The following is a 20,617-nucleotide window of genomic DNA, read 5'->3' as shown; positions in this document are numbered from 1 at the left end:
CCCACATCCTTAAAGGAAATTCTCAAGCTGGGAAGACGCACAACTTTTGCATGGCAAGTTGAGACTGGCTCTCCTGGGAGTTCCCTTTTCAAAGGAGGGGGAGGGGGGGAACAGAGATCTCCTCTGGCTGGGAGAGGCTGCTGCTTTGCACTCAGAAGCCCTGCCTCCTCCTCCCTCCCCCCCCCCGCACAGTGCACTTCTCTCTCTCTCTCTCTCTCTCTCTCTCTCTCGCTCTCTCCCCCCCTCACACACACACACACACACACACACACTCACTCACTCACACACCAACCAGCCCATCATTCTTCAGAACTGGATCTGCTGGTTCAGCCTCCCTCCCTCCCCGGGACGCGCTGGGGGATCCGATGACATCACTGGCTGAGCTCTCCCCCCCCCTCCCTCTCTCTCTCTTCTCCTTGTAACTTCTGTTCTGGGAAGTGGTGCCAGGAATAACCCAGTCTGTCTGCAGATCAGAGAGGCTCCCTCCAGCAGAGGGGAAAAAAAAAGAAAAAAAAAAAGAGGAAAACTGCGGCTCTCCGGGCCTCTGTGTCTCCCTTAGAGAAAAAAAAAATCAAACCAAACAAAACCTCACCATTTAGAAAGGCAAGAGAGAGCGAGCGAGAGAGCGAGCAATGATCTAGAGGGACCCACATGAAACAGACGCCCCTTGGCTGCTGGAATATCGCTATCTGCCCTTCCGTACGAGCCACCTCGCCACGGGCACAACCTTAGGAGCCCGCAGCAGAGCGCCCACGGCGGGATCAACAACCAGCACCACAACAAGGGCACCAGCAGGGCTTTCCTCCTCCCTCCTCGCTGGCTTCCCAGGTGAGCAGCAGCTGCTCCAGCAAGGATCTCCCCTGCTCCCCCTCCCTTCCCCTCCCCTCCCCTCCCTGTCCCCTGTCATGGACACCAGCTGACAACCTCTGGGAGGTGGGGGGAGACCCTCTTGGAATGGCGATGGGGGGCGGGGGGATGCAGTATGTCACTGGAGCAGGGGAAAGTACTTGTCAAGTTGGGGGGGGGCAGGAAATCACCCTGCGCCTTCAACTTGCAAGGGGATCTGTTCGCAACTTGCTGCTCAGCCCTGGGGCTGCGGAGGTAGATGGGGGAAGGGGGTGGGGGATCAGCCTGGCAGGGCATCTCTGGGAGAGTTGTGGGTTGTTGTTTGAATCAGCCCCGGTCTCCCCGGGGAGCTGGGGACTGCGTGTGCCTGCCCCCCCTCCCCCCTCAATTTTGGAAAGGCTGGGGAAGGTCTTTGTTAGTGGCAGGCTTTTAGGAAATGTGGGGAATACCCAGCATGTAAGTGTATGCAGACGAGGAGCGAGGGGCTTGCGTAATCTGCGCCGGGGACAGGAATGTGCGGGGCTATAATGGGGGGCGGGGGCGGCTGCGGGCCTGGGCCCCGTACTGGGCGCCTAGTGCGGGAATAAAGGGTGTGTGTATGTGTGTCCCTGTAGGGACTTGGTGTATGTGTGATCCTGTAGAGAGTGGATGCGTGTGTGATCATATAGTGTGTGTGTGTGAGACACTGTAGGGACACTGAGTGTGTGGGGAGCGGGTGAAAGGGGTGGGGGGGGGAAGCCAGACACTTGCAGACGCCTGTGCAGGGGTTGAGCTGCACGGGGGTGGCTGCTGGCATGCAGTGGCACCGGGGTGGGGGCACTTGTGGGAGGTGGCACGGATGGAGCCTGGAGGTGACTCTGGCTGCTGATTTGCGCTGGGGCGCGTGGGCTGGGAGGGGAGAGGGGGGGAGGGCGGTGAGGGGGGCAGGGTTATGTGGGGGCGGTGGAGACTTACGCGTGTGTGGTACACACATGAGTGTGAGTGTGGGGGGTTAATACCTGAGTGTGTGGGGGGTAGATACATGCGTGTGTGCATGGGGGTAGAGACGTGAGTGTGGGGGTAGATGCACGAGTGTGTGTGTGGTAGATACATGTGTGCGCGCATGGGATAGACATGAATGTGTGTGCATACATGAGGGTGTGTGTATGTGTTAGACACATGTGCATAAGTGGGTACGTGTGGGGGGTAGATACCTGCGTGTGTGTGTGTGCAGGGGGGTATGTGCATGAGTGTGAGTGTGTGGGGGGTAGGTACATGCGTGTGCGCGCGCACGGAGGTAGATGCATGAGTGTGTTGAGCGTGTCGGTGCCGGGGGCGGGCCCTGGCCCGTTCCGGGAATGTTCCATGACGTGGAGCAGGCCGGGGAAGGGGGTGACCGAGGGGCTGCGCCGCTGCCGCCGGAGCAGATGTGCTGCCCCCTGGAAGCCGAGCCGCTCCCTCCCCGGGGAGCCCGGCTCGTCTGTCCGCGCGGGGGATGGGGGAGGCTCCGGCCCTCCCTCCCAGCCCGGCTTCCCCTTTGCCGGAGCGAGTGCGTTATATAAGAGGTGGCTGCCTCCCTTGGGTTATGTAACACCGACCCCCCCCCCCCCCAGCAGCCGGGCTCGTGCCCCCGCGCCCAGCCCCGCGGGGACGGCCGGCTGCTGCCCTGCAGGGGTTGTCCGCGGGGGGGGGGGGCGGGAAGGAAGGCTGCTTTCCCCAGGTCGCCTTGGCCTCTAGTGCCTCGGGGATGATGGGAAAATCAGATGGGAAGGGGAAATCCCAGGTTGCAGCCTGGCTCGAGAGTGCTTCCCCCAGGCCGGCTGCAGGTCTTTCCCCTTCCCCAAGTGTTTCCCGGACATGCCCCTCTCCCTCCTCGCCAGGGCATGGCATCACCCCGCTTTGATGCCTGGGGGCCTGCAGCAGAGAGGAAGGAGCCCTTCTTTCTGCTCGATTCCATGCACTTCCAATCCATCATTCTCCAAATTGTGTCATTTTGTCCAACTGATATAATGAAGAGTCCCATTTAGGGAGGCTCAAGGCCCTTTCTCTTCCCAATATTTTCATGACAGTGCTGCTTTGCAGAGCCGCCTTCTTGATGGGTCCTATATGCAGCTAGAATCCCAATCACTGTTGCCCTCACCTAAAGGCTTCAACTGTTTTGGGCTTTTCTTTTTTAATATTAAAGCTCTGACTCTTAAGCCACTAAAACCCCCATTTCATGAATATGCAGAATATTGTTTTTATTTCTAAGCTGCTGTCTTGACATAGCCAGCAACCAGATAAAACATGGACTAAAATTATGACTCTCAAAACAATTTGCAGGGATTTTTGAGGTACCATTTAAATGAAACTAATGGGAACTGACCTTTTATTAGAAACATTTTTTTTAACCAGCATTTGAATTACACTTTGGCTCTTGTGGAGGTTCACAAACAAGCAATTGGGCTGCCCATCACAATAACCTAATAAAATCCCCTTGAATTCGGACTCCCCAGGTTATGATTTTCAAAGCTTACAGGGGGAGGTCTTGTCTCTTATGTCCCCACCTCCCTGGTTCTCCTGTAATTCAAACCCAGTTTTTAACCCATTCCTGTTCTTTCTGGGCTGGAGCAGGTTTCACCATTGAAATTTGGCTGGTTCTGGTTCTTCGAAGGGCAGTGGAAAGTACATGCCGAATGAAGGGCACTAATTTGGAATTGCGATAGTTGTGTATCCTAATGACAGTAGAAGGCACATGCAGAATAAGGGATACTAATTTTCTGATAAACTGATCTTACATTAAGTCTATGTTGTGTTTTATTATTACAGTGGGGGGAAGTTATTAAAGGGGGGAAGTCATTAAAGTGATTTGCAGAGAACACAAATAATTCCTTGATGCGTATGTCACTGTATGAAGCTGCTTGAGTAGACACAATCTTTCCCTCTATGTGGAGCATCTAGCACAAAGGGTCTCAGATCTCAATTACGGATTCAAGGTATACTGGAACATAAATGATAGTATTTATTAAAGTGAAAGGACAGCTGGTCAGCCATGGAGTTTAAAGTAAATGCTGGATCCAATTCTTTAACTCTTTACTTGGGCTAAGCTAAACTCCCATTTAAATCTTCAGGAATTTAATCTTCAGGTTAATGTAAGGACAGGGTATACAGTCATTTGTACTTTGATGATGAAAATGTGTTACTGTAATATCATTGTTTTTAAAGGTTCCAGAGGCTTTGTTTGCTAGGTAGGTTTGTAGTCTTCAGGCATACTTTTAGTGCATCTTACTCAAAACTCTGGGTTTTTTTACCCTTGTATTTTCAGTTTCTCCTTGATCCTAAAGTTAGGGGTCACTTTCAGCATTCTGGGGATTTGGTGTGTTGACAGATTCTGTATGGCTTTGATTGTTTTGCCTGCTTCCAAAAATATTGTTAGCAATGAAAGTACACGTTACTTAACACAGAGTAATGTGCTGGATTTGTAGACTTATTACTATTTCTTTATTTCTGTAAATAAATTCTAGATTGCTTTGGGTTTTGCCTGGGCAAAAGGTAGAAACAATGTGGCACAAAACCGAAATATGATTAACCTGGGTATAGTTGTTTACATCTTCTGACCACTTAGTATTATATAACATATAGCATTAATATTTACTGATTGTTATTAACAGCAAGGGATATAAATACTATCTGTATTTAGTCATACATTTCAGTTCATTTGGTACTATGAGGGTAGAGTAGAGCAGAATTTGGCCTAAAGTACAAATCTGGAAGACATGTCATTGAAAATTAACACAGCTAAGGCCTATTGTGTGGCAACAGTGCAAAACTGTTCTTCACAAAGACATATTTTGAGATCCTCAAGTGACTGGATTGCCTCCTATGTGAGATCTGTTTACAAACCATCTTGTAACCATGAAGACAAAACAGAGAACCATATGCATCCATGTGGTTCTTGCTGAATAATGGTACATGTGTCTGCTTGAATGTTTGGCACTGTAAAGTGTTTAGATTGCTTGGTGGCAACTTTAAAGGCTATTCTTTTGGTATATCAGTTTTAATAGTTTTAAAAGAGCACTTTTAAAAATACATTTGAGATACCAGTCTTAATCTTTACAAGCTGAGCTTAAAAACTTTAGAGAAAGAAAGCTTATCATAGAAGAGAAAGTTTAGTGTATACTCCATTGTAGATGCTATTTATTTATTGGTATGTAGATGGTTACTTTTGGAAGGAGCAGTTGCAAACTGGGTTTTAGCAAAAGTGAAAGTAACAAATACCATTTTGGTGGGTTTTTTCCCCTGAGTCATTAAAAGGACAGTTGCTGATACTGCCATTTGGGGAAAGGCAGCTGGAATACGGAAGCAGTATGTCTGGCAGCAGAGGTTTACTCTGCTGAATGCTGTAATCCTTATCTTTCAGAGGAAAAATGCCTGCTCTTAAACAATTTCACTGTAGGTGGTAAGCTGATAAGATCAGTTACGTGACATGTAAAGTATTGTGAAAGAAGAGAAGCCATCTGTCTTTCAAATTTCAATAGAGTGGGGGATTGTAATAAAATGCGGTTCCATATCCATATAGATGGCTGTCAGTCCAGCCCTGGAAATGGGGGAGTACAGCTGGAATTTCTTCCATGTGATTATTACTGGTTTTTGCATAAGAATTCCAGATAAACTGTCAGACTCGCATGACAACTTTCTCCAGTTGGCTCGAGTCATTAACTTAAATCAGATACTCTAAGAGTTGTATTCTTTATGGTAGTGGCTTCAGAGGGGGCAGAGGAAAGAATGATTTAATTCACCTTTGTTTTCCAGATGAGGTAAAAATGAAAAAGATATGGGTTTAAAGGGTCTGTTTCCCTAACAAGGGACATGCATAATTTTTATTAACTGTGATGGGTTGTAGTTGTCAACAAAAGTTAATTACTCATTCTCCAGAGAACTGAACAGAAGGGTATGCAGAGACTGTATGCCTTCTGTACTTGATTAAGGTATGGTAAGTGACAAGGAGACTTTGCTGTTAATTGATTCTTGCCAATGTTTCTTGAAAAGAGACAAAGTCAATCTAATATTCCTTAATGCTGGTTTTTTGAAATCCAGTTTTTACAGTCTCCTTTACAAGGTGCATTCTGATTTTAAAAAAATAAAGTAGAACAGGTTTCAATTATTGTTTTCCTTACCTGGTGAAGTTTATAAGGATCTTTTCAGCCAAAGGAACTGATTACTTAACAGTACAGAGGAAATAGTTAAATGACTAGGCCACAACGAAAAGACATGGAGGGAGGAAAGAATAATAAGGTACTTCACTAATATCTTTCAGTCATATTAATCTTGGATATTATTTTCATGATACCGGGTTCTAACCTATCAGGCAGAAATGTGAACTTCTTTTTAATGGTACCAAAAGCATATATCTTAATTCTTAAAAAACGGTTTTCAGATATTAACAGGTATCTTTAGCAATTTTTAGGAATACTTCTATTGCATCACATTTTGTTCCATAGGAAATATAAAAAAGGAATATTTCATAGGGCCTCTTTTTTCTTTCTTAGGGCCTCTTTTTTCTTTCTTTAATGTATGCAGGATTATTAAAAGCATGAGAGCCAAACTCTTTGTAAGTGATAGTAACTTTGAAAGTTTTTAAGAACAGGTTAGACAAACACTTGACTGAGTTAGCTGAGATAGGGATGATCCTGCTTTGAGCAGGAAGTTGGATTAGATGACCTCCTGAAGTCCTTTGGAGCCCTACTTTTCTCTGGTTTTATGATGACCAGGTTGCTGCATGCTAACCTTTCTTCTGAGCTGAAGAGATCATCAATAGGGCTAAAAAAAGCATACTAATCTCCAGGAACATCCAATTTTGTTTACCTTGTGATATAATTTCTCCTCCTCCTTCTCTTCCTTCTTCTATATACCTTGAACATATATTTGTATCTTAGATTGTATATGAAAACTTTGTAGATTATGGGTTACCTTTTTACTGGCCTTCTGATCTGGATAGCTATAAAATGGTCAGATTCTGATCTGTATTTACTGGTGTAATAGCAGTGATGTCTGGACCATCTCATTTTTGCCCACTTGTTTGTTTGCCTATTTATCTTAGTATGTGCCACTGTGGGCTCGCATTCGTTCACATTTTCCTGAGCATAAAATTGAAGGCATAGTTGAAAATCTGGTGTTTTACATTTTCATTGATTTCTGAGTAAGGGTAAGTTTTATATGAGTCAGCATATAGTCTCATCTGTTTTTTTTTCCTATGCTTTCTCTGGGTGGGCACAAAAAAGTGTACTCTGAGCACCTTTATAATTGTATGACTGTGGCCATATTTGGGATTGTACCCACTTAACTGTTATATAAGGTTAGGTCTTATTGCAAGTTTTCTTTTTCCGAAAAATGATACATTGTCCTTGGTTCAGAACTTTTAAATAGTTTATAGGAACATTTTGCATGTTTTATACTGGTTCTTACTTTTTTTTCTCCATTTAGTAGAAGTTTGATTTACCTTCAGTGTGTTTGGGATTCTTTCTCTTCTTATCAGCTTATCATAAAATTGCACTCCCCAATGTCCAAAAACAAAACAAAACAAAACATCAGTTCTCCCTCCCTTCAAAAGTAATTATAAAAATATTTCCAGTCTCTGTTTTAAACTACAAGTTCACTTGATTACAACCTTGACAGCTGGTACTCTTACCTAAAGTATATTTTCGTTGGCTAAAATCTTTGGTTTTACACGAACTGCTAAAAAGGAAAAGGAGTGCACTGTATTTTTTTTTGAAAGGTTCACTTTAATTGCTACTTTATGTTATAAGTGAGGCCCAAAACTTGATTGCTACAAAAGTGTTTCTTTTTAGAATAGTGCTTATCGTAAATTCTATATAAAGATTACACCGGAAAGAAGCTACATAATTTGCATGTATAGTTTTGTAAAGAAGAGGTGAAGGGAATTGAAACTACATGTAAAAGTAAACCTGTGAAAAAGTATGGGTTTGAGTCTGTAAATTAAAAATTAGATTGGGAAAATATGATCATATGTTCAATATTTTACTATAATGTGTTTTCTGACCTTTAAGTCTGCAATAATGCTATGAACCTATGGCTTCAAACACTTTTCTTGAAAATATCTATTGAAAAGAATGTTAGTGTTAGAGTGATGTTTTAGCTTTGATGCACTAGGAATTATGTGAGGGGCAAGGATTTTTTGGGGTGATATCTTTTAATGGGCCAACTGGATAGTTGGGAAAAGGGCGGGGTACAGAACTGGGCTGTATAATTTTTCATGAAGAGTATTATGAATAAGGTTTGATATTGAAGACTTATAATAAGCAGTTCCAAAATTTGAAAGCTGTACTCAAATACATGTTACAAAACATGATATAATTCATAGAATGTATCAGAAAAATAATATTTGCTGAAAAATTTTATTTAATGAGCAATTGTCTAAGTTAAAAAAAATTAATCTTTTCAGTTGGGGTGTTTTGCATATTTTGTCAGCAGGGTATCAATGTGGTCTTCATTTGAATTAAAATAGTGCTTTTTCCATTTCCATGTTTTTTATGGCGTTTGTTTTGAAATAAAATAAGCATGGGGTATGTCCTATTGTAAAAACACAAGGACCCATATGTTAACTATGAAGTAAATGTGGCACATGCACAGCAGTTTGTTTACAGTAGGGTAATTCACTAAAAAGTGCATGTTAGATTTTTTCAAGGTAACTAGAATACAAATTTACTGCATACCTTTTTAATGGTGACGCTAACATAAAACCTACTATTAAGTCATATGCATTTTGCCTTTACTTTGGTTTGTGGCTATCATAAAACAAAAATAACTTTTTGTTGCCTAAACATGTCAAAACTAGTCAAGAAACATTTAACACACTGTTTTATGGGCTAATAATGGGGGTGTTCTTTGTTGACAGGAAGATGTGATAATATTTAGTTACAGAGAATGGCCAATAAGTGGGCAGAACAGATGCTTGTGATGAGAATTAGCAATGTCTGGAATAAGGTTCAAGGATTTCTAAGTCTATTTCTACTCATTTTGGAATTCCACATGTATTGTCTCTAAGTGATTCCCAGATAAAATGTTTCTGATGACAAGTAAACATCACCAAAAATAAATTGATGAAAGCAAACTTGGCCCTCATTGAAACCTGTGCTACCGGATTGCCTAAAGTTGTACCTTGTGTATTTTCTTTGTCTTGCCTTCAGACTGTGTGCCCAGTTGTAACTGATTTCCTGGATGTTCCAGGAGGCAGAGTAAAATCCAACTCAGTCTCTCCTAGAAGGCCAGAGATATGAAGAGAGGAAGAATAAAAAAAAGTAAAAAAACAGTCTCAGAAGAATTCTGGTGAAAAAACAGGACTATAAATAAGTTGAGCAGGTAGACCTACTGAGTTAGGTGGTGGCATTTTTTGCCTAGTCACTTTTGAGAACAGGACTAAACCATGTAGTTTATGTGAGCCAGCTTTTGTGTGTGTATGAGATAATTTCTAGCATCTTGGTGCAGTGGATTTTTTTTTAATCTTACAGTGCTTGTTTTACATGTAACTACAACTTGTGAAAATAACCAGAAGGAAGATAATTGCATTTGTCTTCTAACAAGATTACATGGTCCATTACATTTGTAAGATTAAATGCATTTGTTTTTCTTGCTTGGTGGGACAAGAATGTTTTTTAAAAAGACAAACTGGACATATACAGATTCATAGAATTAAAACCTGATCCTGTTGAAGTTAAGAGTTTCTCCATTGACTTCACTAGAACCAGGATTTCATTAATGGGAGATCCATGGGAGTTTCTTAATTTATGACAAGGGCAAAATTTTTCTATACTTTTTAATCCTTATGAGAATCTGATTTGATGTGCATACCGCAGAGCATAAACAGATCCATTTTAAATAAATTAAATAAATGTTTAGAAGAAAGTTTTTTCTTTACTATACCTTCCAAAGTATTTGTATGTAACTGTTTTCACAGTCCTTCTCAAAAGTGGAATGCAAAATGTAGCATGTTAATCGATGATTTGTGCCTAGTCCTCCAGTCCTGATAGAGGCAAAGTTCCCACAGAAGTAAATGGGAAATTTGCCAACCATAAGATTGAGCTGTTAGATACAGTCTGTAAGTGCGCCCTAAAACTTAAGTTGTGGGCAGATTATTTTCATTTCATTTGACTTGTTGATATATAGTTGATTCCTGAAAATGCTTGATTAGGATGTTACCAATATACCTGAACCACTGTGTGATTATCATTAGGATTTAAGTTTCTAATAAAAGTAATGTATCTGATGAAGAAATCATGCCCAGATGTTAGCAAAATAGCAAAGATTCTGATTTTTAAAAGTTTTTGTGCTTCTAACTCCACGGTTAATGTGGTAGGAAGGAAATTGGGATGAAGACAATGGTACATGAACCATGTGTTGCTGATGTTGACCTCCATTATGGGGATTGATCATGAGCAATCTAAAGTCTGCTTTTACATACTATTCACATCTTTTATATACTATTCATTTTTTTATTTTACCACATCTTTTAAATTCCCAGGAAAAAATGTACAGAATTATTCATGACTTTGACCTGATTTATCATGGCAGGTTATGAATGCTCTTTAGAAAGCTTCAGAATGATCCATTCTTTACTAAAGACTATAATGTACTTTGGTGTAACTCTTAGTGCAGGCTTGGAAAGCTGTCTTTGGAAAAGAGCAGGATTACAAGGCAGCACAATCACAACCCAGTAGAATTGTAGGGCAGTTCACATAGTGTGTCGCTTTTGCTTTGTTTGGTTGCTATCACTGCTTTCAGTCCCCAAGATGTTAAGAGGGAGAACAGAGAGATGTTAAATATATTCAGCACCATCTGAATCTGTAGTTGGATGTTGGCTTGGTTCACCAATAATTGAAAGATGTTACCATCTGGTAGCTTTTTAGTGGCTTCCGTGAAATAAGTTTGTGATATTTGTGTAATTTCATAAGAACAAAACATTTCAGTTGTCATGTTTGCGAACAGTCTAGCAGACAAGCATGAATGGGCATGCAAATGGAACTGTGGCTCCTCTGAAGCAGAGATGGGGAATGCTTGTCCTGCTGCTTGGCTGTGCTGATTTCATTCTCCAAGACTGATGATGTGATACTTTTTATGAGGGCTAAGGTAACTTCCAGACGAACAGTGACAAAGGCTAATTCTTTAAGGAGGGAAATCCTCCTCTGCTTTCCTCAGCCTGAAAAAATGGTGCTGAGTGGCTTTGTAATGGGTATACTACATCCTGGGCACCTTTACACAAGAAGTTAACTGTGAATTTGACTAATTAGCTCTGCAGTAAAGTGCCAGTGTCTACATGGATGGTGCTATTATGCCAGAGTGAGCTAATTAACTCTGCTGTAGGATAGTGCTACCCAACACAAGTACTGTCCTAAGGCAGAATTATTTACTTTGTCGCAGTGCATGTGTAGATGCTGATCAGGGCTGGTTGGGGCATGAAGGTGCTGCAGTGAAGGGCTGGCAGCTGGCTAGCCCTGCATTGTAGCACCCTCATGCCCCAACTAGCCCCTCCGCAGCATGTTCAGCTGTGTCAGAGTAGCTCCAGGCTGGAAGACTGATGGGGCATCTGCTCCATCCCGGCTTAGCATGCTGCAGTCCCAGGTGTACGTGTCAACCCCGCACCTGGGAGCAATAAATTCCAGTGCAAACTGTGCCAGAGTTTATTGCATCCAATTTCATGTGTAGACATGCCCACTGACAGGTAGTGGTAGCTGAGGCCTTTGCTCATTGTTCCCCACTAAAGGTCAGGTGGCTTAGATTTAGTGGATATGAACACCCACAATTTTAATTTTCCTTTACCCTATTCCTCAAACCACCCTTCACATTACAAGGGTAGGAAAGGCATGCAGAAACAGGGTCAAAGCATGATCTAATTCAGTGGTTCTTAACCTTTTTATATTCTGGGCACCTCTCTGTAACACCGTCTTGTATTTGACACCATCCTGGTTGAGAACCACTGTTATGCTTCATCAGCTAACTTCAGTGGTTTTCACCTGGGGTTATACCACACTGTTTCTGGGAGGAGCATGCAGGGTTGAACTGGGAAGTCCTGCCATAGAGTGGGCTCTTCTGTCTGTCTGATAATCCTAATGCAGGCAGATGTACATGCTTTTGCTGCAGTTCTGGTCTGACTCTACATGAGGCACATGGAGCACTGACAGTAGCTGTGGCATCTGTGCTGCAGGACCCTTGAAAGGCTCTTGTGGCATCCCAGAGTGCTGCAGCACCCTGTTTAAAGAATCATTGATCTATATTATCTGTAGGTCCTTCTTTACATATGGGATAAGCAGAAGAGAGGGGTATTCTTTCTGTCTAGACTTTGCACCCTTTGAAATAAAGCAGAAAAAACAGAAAAGGACAGCACTAAATGTGTATGTTCAGATGGAAGCTAGTTAGCAGTGGAATACAGAGGGGAAGATAAGTGTGTGCAGGGGGTTGTTAATGTGACTGACAGTGAGGCATTCTTCCCTACTAGAAGTTATGTTCGTCAAACCAAATTTCCCTATTACATAACATCTCCAACATAACTGTACTCTTACTATATAGCTTTGCCTCAGCTGAGGATTTTGCATTTTAGCTGCAAAAGTCATGTGAACATATGTCAGCCAGAAGCTAAATTTCAAAAGAAGTGGCTGTCACCATCTTGGATTAATGTAAGTGGTAATATTCTTTAATTTTTACTGTTTCACTCTTCCTTGCTTGTCTTCCACTCAAGGCATTTCAAGGCAGACCTCTCACTCAGCATGTGAAAGTATTTCTATTTACATTTGCTTACACGCCATTTTGGTTTAATTTAGTTGCAGTGTCATTTGATCCTGGCCAGTAGTTGCTTAACCAGCACAGAAGGCAATAATGGAAAACAATTTTGACTGACTCTGTCTCAGTCAAGTGGATTGTCTGGCAAACTAAGTGTGTAAAAATAGATAGTGTGATTATTTACAGACACGTGGGCTATAGGACAGAGGTGCCCCATACTTTCTGGCTCAGTTCCATGGGGCAGCCATATATTGTCACCATATGGAGGAATGATACTGGTGTTTGGTTCTCAGCTACAGAATGCACTTCAGCTCTGCTGCTGGATTGCTGGTTTTTTTAGAAAATGGATGTAAATTTGTATAGAAAATTAAAGATTTTGTTTTTGTCATACTGCATAAAGAGGTATATATATTTAGTCTTGATACAGTGCAATGTAGCTGGAATAATGCCGTCAGAGTCTGTGGTTTCAGATTTATATTGCTTGTAACTAAGAGCAAAATTTGTCCCATCGTCTTTCCTTTGAGTTGTCTTTTAATATTCTTATAAATAAAGTTAACATTTCAAGCTATTAGTGTGTAGACATTAGCGTCTGTGTGTGTGCATGCACACACCTGTACATGTCCACATGCAAATGCACGCACAGGTCACATCCAGATGAATGCAACCCTGCAGTATGTGGCGCCGCAGACATATCTGCAGCACCACATACTGCGAGTTCAATTGTTCTCTGTGCTGCAAAAGGGGAGGGGGGGGGGTTGACCACTGCAGGGGTAAAAAAACCTGCAGAAAAAGAAATTGGAGTGGCACACAAAGCGGGAGCCTGGCTGGCCAGAGCCACACTCTGCTGCCAGCTAGGTTCTGCGCGGTAGGATCAACACTGCTGCAGCTCCAGAAGGCCCCCAGAACCCCCAGTAAGGCTGCTGGGTCCAACCCAGTGCTGGCCCCAGGCTCCTCTATCCCCCCAGGGTAACTCGTCCTGTGCCAGAATATATGTGGCACAGGTGTTCCCTGGGGACAACAAGCATCGGCACAAGGCGCACCACTGGTAGTTGTCTTGGGGAACCAAATGCCCGCGCACTTCTGGATGTGTCCACAGAGTTCTAGTATGTTACACTTGTATTACTTTGGTTTAACTTAATTTAACAGATTATTTGATGTTTGCATTGGTGCAACTGATACCAGAATCTGTTCAGGTGCCCTTTCCAAAAAATTATTTGCCATGCACTCACTATTCATCGCTTATAGGATTGTGCCATAATAGTCAATACTTGTCCCGATTGGTAGATGTATGTTAGTGGTTCTCAATCTTTTTAGACTCAAGGCACCCTTCAACAGAGGTAAAACATCAATCAGACAATGTCAGCTTTTAGCTTTCACTCAGTTTTGACTACAGAAAATAATAGAGCAATAATTTTTTGCAAAGAACCCAGAAAAACCACAATAGGTCAGAATGTTTTTAACACTATGGATTCCTATTTGAAAACTTTGCATTTATCCTGTGATTCATGTTTGCACACCTGACAGTATGCAAGTATTTCATGACACCCCATGGCATGCCTAAAAAGTTTTTAAAGCATGCTGGGGTGCTGTAGGGTCGAAAATCACTGGTGTAGATTCCATTATTCTCTGTCTCTGGGTCAGTCACGTTCATATCCTGTTAGATGCCAAGTTGTCATTTTTACCTTTTCAAGTTGGGGTACATTTAGTTTCTTTTTATCACCTGTTTTCTGAAATAGCTAATCATTTCACCTTATTCTGCATAGAAAGTGAAGGGTTTTTTTTTCTGAGACTTCATCACTGATGATTCATGAATTGGCTCCTGACAATTATCTTGTATGTAGTACTTATTAACCCTTCTAGTCAGTTCATCTTAGCAGTGTGTCTATACTACAGTTATCAAGGCTCAAGGCTCATGTGCAAACCTGCCAAAAGAGTCAATTCCTGAATTGATTAGGTTTGTAAACAGGTTGCAAACATGCAAAATATCACAAATGTAATTCAGATCATTCCAGCTCTTTGACCGTCAGTAACTCTGGATATGGTGTCAAGCACAAATCTCTTTGTAGACCCACGGTGTTCAACTTAGTGCACTTAACAAGAAAAGGTCTCCCAAATGGTGCCCAGGAAATAAATGGTGCTTGCAAACAACGGGAAAATCTTGCCATCTTGAATGAACTCCTGGTTTCACCGTAGCTGCAAAATAGTAAACTCTCAGTAACATCAAGAGGGACAGGATTTTACCTTTCAGTTTTGGATGAGACTGTTTGAATCCTTAAGGTAGTGGTTAGAGCACATCTTTTTCCCTTCTTGCTGCCAATCTCAGCATGTAAGTGGAAACCTTTGCCATTCTGGGTTTCTCCTTTAGCATATTTAACATCACTGGATGAGAACACTGGAACAAAATATCTATGTGGAAATAATATGTAGAGACTTTAACCAAGGAAAATATTAAAAATTAAGATACTTTTAGTTGAAATTGCCATTGTTTCTAATGTTTGGGCTAAATCAGGCAAAGAATTTGGGAAGTAAAGAGTAAGACATATTCCCTGCCCCAAGGTGCTTTCAATGTCATTTGGACTGAAAACATTTATAGGATTAGGGACAAAAGTGCAACAGATGGTAGTTTAGAAGATGAGAGAAACCTGAATCTCCTTTTAGTTCCTTCATGCTTCCATTTTGATGATATGGTTAGGTAGGTCTGACCCAGGTTTAACTAAAATGCCATAATTTGTGACATGAATGAGCAAATTTTTAAACTATTGGTGTTACTCAGCATGAAAGAAGACAGGAAGTCAGTAAAGCTTTACAGTCTGATTACATAGATAGGGTCCTTCAGATCCAAACATCCCAAAAGTCTGCCACAAGCCTGGGTTAAGCATAATAGAAACCTGGCAATAGTGAATAGAAAGAACTAAGGTGCAGCTAATATCTGGGCATCCATCTGTACCATAGGGTTACTGGATGAAAGAGGTAAGGGGAAATACTTTCTTTGTAATAATCACAACAAAACAAACAGAAACTAAACACAACTGGCAAAAACATGACAGGAATTTAAAACATATAACCTTGGACCAAAAGGGTCAGTTAATAGGATAAATTATTTTACAAGGATCCTGACCTGCGTAGATTGCTGCTGAGTGTTGGGAGTATTTCGCTTTTGAATTGTGCCTTATTTCACACCCTGAGGTATGCGTACAGTGCACCATAGTTGCACACTTTGTTGTTTTCTAATATATGTGTGATAGTGCTTTGGGCTCATGAATTCCCTCTAGTCTGTAGATGGTCTCCTAATTTTATAAGGCTTGGTGGTTATGTGACTTGTACATGGTACCGTGGTGAAAAGAAACACAAAAGTACTAGAAGCAGTTTCACAGACCCAAGCATTATAATCCAGTGAGCACTCACTGGCCAGGAAAGCAGACTAAAGTTTTTAACACACATCTAGTCCAAGACCCTTTCGGCAAGGTTGGCTTTATTTAAATAACAGAAGGAGAAAAACAGGCTGAAGTAAATACAAAACAATAACCAGTCACAGCTTCACTAGTTAGAAAGGAAGAAGAGACACTCTTCCCCTTTAGTTGCTCTTACTAACCGCAGTGGGTGAACCCTATGGTACTTCTCTGATCCTGGGTCTTTCCTGTCTGCTCTACTGCCTAAGAGGCAGGAAGCCTCATACATGATGTTGCTGTAAGGCATTTACCATTGAGCAAGCATGTGACCTGCAATTTCAGTGCTTAGTTTAAAGGGGCCAAAGGGCTGTAACAAGCATCGTGGGATGCACAGGCTCCATAACCCACTGTTGCAGTTCAGGTACCACAAAGCATATACCAGAACACTGTGACACAGAAGTTTCACAGAAGAACAGAAAACAAAATGAGTAGAGGGCAGGGTCTCTGGAACTAAACGAGGAGCTGGGGAAATCCAATTTACTATGCCTGGTACACTAGAAAAAAAGCATTCCTTCCTATAGAAAAGACATAGCTAGTGACTGTTGCTGCAGGAAGCAGTAACAGGCTACTTAAAGCCATCTGAACCTTAGTGGTACATTATAAAAATGTGTCAGTGGAGTTTCAAGAACAGAAAGGTCATCTGAAGATGTTTGAAGGCAGTTTGGGCTTCAGCAAGACCTGACATGGGACTTGTAAATTCTCACCAAAAACTTAAACCTACTCTGCCCCCTTATTACCATTATTGGTACACTACCCCACAATTTCCAGTGCTGCTCTTGTCAGCTTTTGGCTCTCTTACAAGGCCGTTTCATAGCCACAACCCCTGCGATTTTCTGCTTTGAACAGATGGCTTTGCATAGAAAGGTATTTTACTTCCATTTCACTACCTTTATTTATTTATTTATGTTACATTCTGCATTTTTTTAAAGAGCAAGGCAAGTTTATGGCTTGAGTGCATAGCTGGGAATCATTGTTAGCCTGTTCAATTATCTTTTTATTTCAAGACATACTTCACTATGAACCGTTTCCCCCGCCCCCTAATTGCTCTCTTTGCTTTTCTGGAGCATTTTTGGAGATGTTTTACTCTCTTCCGAAATTTAATTAGTTCAGAATGTTTAAAGAGAAAGAGATGGAATGTCCTGAAATAGACTATAACCGAACGGAACACAAAAAAAATCTCTCTGAACAAGAATATTACTCTGTGAAGTAGACATTCACTTTAAACTCAATATATGGGCCTTCTGTATCTAATCTTTGTTTCTTTAATTGATATCGTCTGGTCCGTTTGAGTGAAAATGCTAGTCCTGTAAGAAAAATATTTATTCTAAATATTATTGTTGCCTAGGTTCTTCTTAAATTCATGAGATACAGCAACTATGAAGTTGATTTAATATTTTTAACAGTTCTATAGTGTTTTCTCATTGTTTCCATGAAAACAATTTCAGTAAATACTATAGTGATTGCATTTGGTACCTTGAAATTAGATACATATTGTTGAAAATGGCAGATTTTTGCTTATAATTTTCGGAAAAATAAAATGAAAGCATTCAATTGAAGCCCCCTCAACAGTAAACTGATCTCATTCGTGTCTCAGTTTAAACCAGAGCTTACTTCTGCCCTCTTTGTTCAATTAGTCCGCTTGCTATATAGCTTAATTTTGCCCATTATTTTATGTTTTCCATGCTGATATTAGTAATAAAAGATATTTACTAAAGTGCCTTAGGGTTCTGATTTTACTTGCCTGATACTGTCTCTCTTAAAATTTGTAGAAATATACATACATACCACATGAATATATGGATACATATGCATGTTAACTTTTAGAATCATTCAGAATGTAATACAAAATCCATATTTTTCCATAGTCAGTTAATGATTACAGCAAAATCTTTGTAACATTCAGTTTTGCAATTTACTATTTTTTTTTCCAATAACTTCTGAGGGTGAAATCATGACTTTACTAAATGAAGACATACTGGGGAGGACCAGAACAATTGCTTACACCATAGATATCCATCACTGGACACCACTGCTGAGGACACCTGGGTGTGGTAGACAAGAAGATGTCTTCTGAGTCATACCTCACTGATTCCTGAGAGCCCTATTCAACTCTCCCTGAAGTCAGATGTTTCCTTGGTATTTGGGTTGGATCTTATAAAAGGAACTACAACTTTTAAGTTATTCCTGCTATGCCCTACAGTATGCAGGCAGAGCGCCAGGTTCATTTCAGAATCAGACAGACCACATCCCCTTTCTATCTATTGAACAAAGTCTTTTATGCCCTTATTCAGCACCCTGTCCTTGTATAGTAAGGCATATGTTTGAGTCTACATGTGCTTTTACACATGCCTAAACTTAATGCACATTTGCCTAAAGGACATTAAGGTGATTTAGATGCCTGTCTGTGTGTGCTACAGCACATTAATGCGGTGTGTGGACTGACTTAGGACTAAAGTTAGTCCCGAGTCAGTTGACATATACAGTGTTAATGTGCCTTAGCATATCTACATGTGCATTAAGACATTTCAGCTATTCACGCCTAAATTTGATACTTGTTTTACAGGTATCAAATTTAGGTGCAAATAGCCTAAAATCACCATTTTTAAGACACATTAAGGGTGCGCATTAAGGGTGTACCCTTAATACACCTTAAAAATGGCTAACACACCTTAAATCGTCATGTGTAGGCATGCTCAGTGATTTACTGCATTCGGGGCTTTAGTATTAGTAAATACTTGGTTACAGGCCTGCCTGTTTCACTCCACAGATGCGTATGTTAGAGAAAAAACATCCTATATCCTCATCTCCCATTTTAGGGTAGAGTATTTCCTGAACATGTATAACTATGACATTGTTTTAAAAGAAAAAATGAACAAAAAAAAGTGGAAAAGTAGCACGTTGGTTCATGGCTGTGGGGTATAAGAATTCACAACATGATACAATCTTTAGGTTTCCTATGGGTGAGGCACTCAAGCAATACACTATAAAACAGTTGTACTCCTCCCATCTCCTTAGAGAAGTATGTACCTGAAGCTGTTTCTCAGCATATTTATTTTGAAGATATGCAATTACCTGCTGTCATGTGTTCAACAGTTTGGGAAGTGAACCAGCTACTCCCCTGTTATCTTTATTTACCAAACTGTTCTCACAAAAATGGCACCAGGGTACTTTTAATTCTCTGTTTACAAGATTAGTGGAACTAATTTCTTTAATGATGTGGTAGTTCAACTGAAAAGCTCAAGATAGTGTCTTTCTATTTGTAGTGTCTCAAATTTTCTTTTAAAAAGGTCTTAAATATTTACATAAACTTACAAATAAAAGGCATTTGTGATTCATAGTAGTAGTTCTCTTAATGGGTTCTCAAAGGTCAAAGTACATGTAAGTTCATAATAATTTGTAAGAACGTTGAATATTTTGCAGGTGACCTTAAACTATTTAAATTGCAAACACATTTTTTAGTGGTCTTCCACATATAGTTGTATAGTATTTTTGCCATCAGTGGAGTGTGTCCTTTTAGAATGGAAATACCCATACCAATAATTATTAGAACTGACCATTAGATCTCATTACCATTTACATTTATCCACTGGTATTTGCTTAAATTCTTAAACCTTAGTGGAAATAAAAGCCAGTGGAATGCTGACATTTTTTAAGTATAACATTGCAAGTAACAGAGACCATTTTCTTATGCCATGCTAAAGATGGTTTAATACAGTTTTTTTAAATAACACAGAGCAGTAAGATATAATTACCCAAAGATTAACTTTCCAGATGTGGTAGTTGTATGAAAACACTGCTTTTTGTTTTTGTGCTCTGTTGTTCTTAAAAAATACGTAGCACTGAGACAGTCATTTTCCTATTTACATCTCGTCTGGTAGTGCTATTTCTGATATTCTGGTGGTTTGTGGGCACCTGAGGGTCCACAGATTATGTCTAAGGGGTCTGCAAAAGATGTCTATGAGCAATCAAAAGTATGTGAATACAATATTTACAATTTAAAGGGGTTTGCGCTTCCATTCAAAATTTCTAAAGAGGTCTGCACCTCCATTAAAATATTTTTTGGGGTCCACAAATGAAAAAAGGTTGAAAAACACTGCTCTAGGATTATCATCTTAATGCAATCAGAAGTACAGTATAACTCTCTGTATACCTCTGTCCTTCTTACATACCAGGCTTAACACAGGAAGGCAAGGTTATCATCCTGCTTCAGTGCAGTATACTAATTTCAAGAAAGCCGATGAATAGTATTTGTGTTGCTTAGGATGTTATATTCAGTGGAAACACTCTCAAGCTTACTTGAATGTTCTCATCACTTTTACAGCTGACTGTTACTGATGTAAACTCTGGTTTAAACTGACACGGGGTGAGATCAGAATCAGAATCTCCTTCGAAAACCATATAATGGAAACTACTGCTCATTATAAAAAATCTGTGAGTTTGCTTCTTAAAGTGAAGTTATTTCTTGTGGTAGGTTCCAAAACCATAGCCCTTGAGACTGATGTCTCCTTTTCAGTCAGAGAATACATGTATGTGGGTAGCAGCACAAGCTTTACCATGTGACCCAGCTAGTGCAT

General features: G+C 40.8%; 1 protein-coding gene across 4 annotated transcripts in view; it reads left to right on the top strand.

Moving 5' to 3' along the window:
* The first annotated feature begins 245 nt into the window (after positions 1–245).
* Positions 246–20,617, top strand: part of HIVEP2 (HIVEP zinc finger 2) — a 186,210-nt gene continuing 165,838 nt past the window's right edge. For 3 of the 4 annotated variants that reach the window (XM_090040676.1, XM_090040639.1, XM_090040646.1), the window contains exon 1: positions 246–828. The gene's annotated coding sequence lies outside the window, so the exon portion shown is untranslated. Of the gene's footprint in view, positions 829–1,034; positions 1,102–20,617 lie in introns of those variants that run through there. The other variant, XM_090040657.1, reaches the window with a different exon arrangement.

The sequence above is a fragment of the Crocodylus siamensis genome, chromosome 1 (assembly GCF_052110815.1).
Source record: "Crocodylus siamensis isolate JL-2025a chromosome 1, ASM5211081v1, whole genome shotgun sequence".
Classification (NCBI taxonomy): domain Eukaryota; kingdom Metazoa; phylum Chordata; order Crocodylia; family Crocodylidae; genus Crocodylus; species Crocodylus siamensis.
The sequence above is the reverse complement of the archived record's forward strand: the minus strand, read 5'-3'. Positions and strand labels throughout refer to the sequence as shown.